General features: G+C 45.3%; 1 protein-coding gene across 1 annotated transcript in view; it reads right to left on the reverse strand.

Moving 5' to 3' along the window:
* The window catches only part of camkmt (calmodulin-lysine N-methyltransferase), a 117580-nt gene that overhangs the window by 11925 nt on the left and 100655 nt on the right, over positions 1 to 5000 (reverse strand). The gene's annotated exons all lie outside the window — the stretch shown is intronic.

Genomic DNA, 5000 nt, shown 5'->3' on the forward strand with positions numbered 1-5000 from the left:
ACACAAATAAAGCAAAAATAAAAGAAAATAATTGAAATAACCCCTTAATGATTGTGAGTGTGGGAGAAATATGAAGTAGATTGTGCTGTGGTGGTAGTTGTGTGTGCTGTACTAGAAATCTCAGATGGGAGAATGGCGTGAGAAAACAAGTGTTTGCTCCAGACCCACTTACAACACAAGTATTTGAGTAAGTGCTGAAAAGGTTAAGTGTGTATGTATGTGTGTGTGTGTGTGTGTGTGTGTGTGTGTGTGTGTGTGTGTGTGTGTGTGTGTGTGTGTGTGTGTGTGTGTGTGTGTGTGTGTGTGTGAGTATGTGTGTGAGTATGTAAAAGAGTCTGAATTTACTGCAACTGACTGAATAGTACGTTTTTGAGTGCATGGTTATGTTTCAAATAGCAAGTGTGCATGTTTGTGTGTGTGTTTGTGTGTATGTGTGTGTGTGTGTGTGTGTGTGTAAATACATATAATGGAGAGTTTGAATCAAGTGCAACATGGGTGAAGAGAATGTTTTTGTGTGTATGTTTATGTGTCGGACAGTGAGTATGTACGTGTGTGTGTGTGTGTGTTTGTGTGTGTGTGTGTGTGTGAGAGAGCATGAGTAGATGTCTGATCATGTGTAAACCCGTCTTTGGATGAGAATGGTGACAAAAGCTGCTTGAGAAAAAGATGAGAACTGTTCACACACTTGCTTGCACACATGCCTCATTGCTCAGCATGATCACACACTCACACATACACATACACATACACACACTCACACACACACACACACACACACACACACACACACACACACACACACACACACACACACACACGCTCTCTCACACACAGCTCGCCGAACTGCACTGAATTCCTGCTCCAGTCACTCCAATGAGAAATGCCCTTGTCCGTGTCCCAATATCATTGCAAATGAGTTCACAAGTAATTTAGCTAAATGCAACAATGGAAGGGGCCGGCCCTCGGTAATCCAAAGCTCCCTGTCGCTCCGGTTCCTGACAGCGCAATCCCGCAGAACGCAGAACGTAGAACATCATCATGTTAGCCCCTGACCTTGCACACTCTAATCTGCCCACAGCGATATGGTGACAACACGGCAATGTCATGGCAAAGGGTGGCATCGCCAGGGGGCACAAAGGGTGGCATCGCCAGGGGAAAGGGCATCACCCAGGGCTTTGCCGTATCCTCCTGTAACTCAGTGGAAAATGACACCAGCACACATACCGATGAAAATGCACATCTGTCCTGCAGCGTACTGTACCGTGACCGTCATGTAGGATAAAAGCCTCAGCTCAGTGAGTACACGTACATGCAACATAGAACATCTCTAGAACATAGAATATCCACAGAACATACAACCTGAGGATGAAATGAGTATGAAATGTGGGTGTGGACCACTGCCAGTGAGAGGGGAGTCAGTATTAACATTTAAAACATTCAACCCAAACGCACATATAAACTGACACATATTCACACATATACATGGGACTGACATGACTCAGGGGAGTGGGAGCTGTCATACACACACACACAAACACACACACACAATCACACACAATCACGCACATACACACACACACACACTTCCAATGCCCCCTTGTCCTATACTTGAACCCCCCACATGCACGGCCTTCCTGGTGCCCTCAACCACAGGAACCCTCCTGTGACCTCCTGCACGAGCAGGGAGGGAAGGTGGCACCTCCCCAAACACAAGGTCAGAGATGTGTGTGTGTGTGCGTATGCGTGTGCGTGTGCGTGTGCGTGTGCGCACACACACTCACATAAACAGACAGGTATGTAACGCTGCACACATATGTAAAGCTGTCTACAGTGAAATGGAATGGAATGGTATAGAACCTTCCACTGTAGACAGCTTTATATATCTGTGCAGCTTTCCATACCTGTATGTTTATGTGAGTGTGTGTGTGTGTGTGTGTGTGTGTGTGTGTGTGTGTGTGAATCAGCTCCCACTCCCCTGAGTCATGTCAGTCCCGTGTCAAACAAACAGAACCTCTCACTCATGGTGACAAAGTTAGAAATGACCCGTCCATGACCTTTGACCCCTGACCAGTTCCCCCTTTTGGTAAGCAGCCGGGCCAGCCTGATTTAGGGATGGACGGGGTCATGAGGGAACAATGGAGCTGTAGGGGATGGGGTTAGCAGTGTGAACACACACACACACACACACACACACACACACACAGACAGACAGACAGACAGACAGACAGACGGACAGACGGACAGACAGATAGTGAGAGAGAGAGAGAGCGAGAGGGAGAAATGTAAATACATATATAATACATGTAAACATATAGATGTACATACAAACACAGACTGACACTGACACTGACACAAATGCACACACTCCACCCACTTGGGGCATTGGCCTTGACCCTGACACAGGCAACAGGTTGGCTGGTTCCTGACCCCAGCTATATGTTGACACTTCGTCCTTAACTTCCTGTTAACTAAGCTGCCAATCATGTCACAATTCCATCCACTAACCCCGGCAAAGACCCTTCAACACCCATCTGACTTGAAGAGTGAACTAAAACTTAGACACACAGACACACACTTGCTCACTCCCTCACTCACTCCCTTACTCACTCACTCGCTCACTCGCTCGCTCACTCCCTCACTCGCTCGCTCACTCCCTCACTCCCTCACTCACTCCTTTACTCACTCACTCACTCACTCTCTCACTCTCTCACTCTCTCACCCACCCACTCGCTCCACTCACTCACTCTCTCACTCCCTCACTCACTCTCTCAGTCAATCACACGCTCACTCACTCACTCACCCACTCACTCACTCACCCACTCACTCTCTCACTCCCTCAGTCACTCACACGCTCCCTCCCTCACTCACTGTAGAAAAAACAACATACACAAATACCACACACAATTCCACACACACACACACTCACACACAGACACGATTATGCTCTACTATTATCATCAGAACCACACAGGTAGGTTTAAAGGTGTAGAACCACATAGGTAGGTTTACAGGTGCAGAACCACACAGGTAGGTTTAAAAGTGGAAGGATGGTTTGTCTGGTCTACCAAAAAAAGCCATTAGTCAACTACAAACAATACAGAATGCAGCAGCGCGAGTCCTCACTAAAACAAGACGGAGAGCGCACATCACACCAGTATTAAAATCACTGCACTGGCTACCTGTTAGTTTTAGAATAGATTTCAAGGTTCTCCTACTAGTCTATAAATCACTCCATAGTCATGCACCTGAATATATAACAGACATGCTCTCAAGGTACACACCCAGTAGATCCCTGAGGTCCTCCGGCACTGAACTTCTAACAGTTCCAAAAGCCAGGACAAAGAGACATGGGGAAGCAGCTTTTAGTTTCTATGCCCCCAACCTTTGGAACACTCTGCCAGAATACCTAAGAATGGCCGAAACGGTTGAAACCTTTAAACATGCACTTAAGACATACCTCTTTGATCTCGCTTATCACTCACTGTAAAATGTATTTAACATTTATGGAACATTTATTTATTTACTTATTTCTGTCTCTTTTCAAGTGTTTGTACCCCCCCCCCCCCAGCAGCTGTCTCTTAGTTTGACGATAACTGTGCTGAGCAGTCCTTTATGGTGCCAGTGCGGTTAGTACGTAATTTCCTGTTCATTTATCTCTGGCAAAATCTGTGTCTTTTTATAAGTGTTTTGTAACTTGTAAAATGTATTTATTTAACATTAATGTACCATTTATTTATTTACTTATCTGTGTCTCTTTACAAGTGTTTGTAATCCCCCCCCAGCAGCTTAGTTTGACGATGACCGTGCTGAGTAGTCCTTTACGGTGCCAGTGCGGTTAGTACGTTTATTTTATTTTATTTATTTATCTCTTGAAAATCTGTGTGTTTTTTTTTTTTTTTTTTTTTTTTACAAGTGTTTGTAAACCCCCCCCCCCCCTTCTTTCCTACTGTGAGGCGCATTGTGTTACTTCCTTGTATGAAATGCGCCGTACAAATAAAGTTTGATTTGATTTGATTTGATTTGAAGGATACCTGTGCTGATCCCTGACACACATACACACAGACACACAAACATAGGGCCAATGATTTTCCGTAAAAAAAAAAATCATATTCCGTTTCACATTTGGTGAATTCTGTTTTTTTTCCGTTTCAGCTCATTTTATTCACCCTGAGGTAGATTGATGGCTTAAAATGAGTGAATAATATGTGCCCTTCTTAGAATGTTGTTTGCCAGCCATCAACAGAACAGAAGACTAAACATTTTTTGTTTTAAATGCGATTGGGAAGACGAGCAAGTGAATGTGACTGAATGTGGCTTTAGCGGAGGTGAGTGGGTCAACCGTTGAAAAGGGGGGCGTGGCCGGAGCAGAGTTCAGCGCAGACGTGACATTTTCTCAGTGGTTTTGTTCTTTAATTAATGTTTGTTCATCGTTGCAATCGTTGTTGTGTTTATTTGAAAGAAATACAGCCTTGCAGCCCAAAATACAGGGGAATTTGGGCGATTTGTATGCACAAAAGGATGTTTCCGTCTGAAAGTTGCAATTCAGTTTCAAAAGGTACATTCCGCGAATTCCGTCCGTTTTCCATTATCGCGGAAAATCATTGGCCCTACACACACACACACACACACAGACACACACAGACACACACACACTCATATGCCTGATAATCTGGGCATCACAGGGGCATCCAGGGGGATTAATACAGGAGAACAGGTTGTACTTTGTTAAGAGGAAACACCAGCCTCACCATTGGAGCACTTACCACCCTCCATCCACTGTCCTTTCCTCTCTCTTTCTCTTTCTCTTTCTCTCTCTCTCTCTCTCTCTCCCTCCCCCTTACTCCCCCCCCTCTCACCTCATCCCTCCCTCGCTCTCTCTCTCTCTCCCAGCCTCCATTTCTCTCTCTCCCTCACCCCCTCTCTCCTCATACATCTCTCTCTCTCCTCATCCCTCTCTCTCCCCCCCCCCCCATCCTTCTCTCTTCAACCCTCTCTCTCTC

This window comes from Clupea harengus, chromosome 13 (genome assembly GCF_900700415.2).
Source record: "Clupea harengus chromosome 13, Ch_v2.0.2, whole genome shotgun sequence".
In the NCBI taxonomy this organism is placed as follows: Eukaryota; Metazoa; Chordata; class Actinopteri; order Clupeiformes; family Clupeidae; genus Clupea; species Clupea harengus.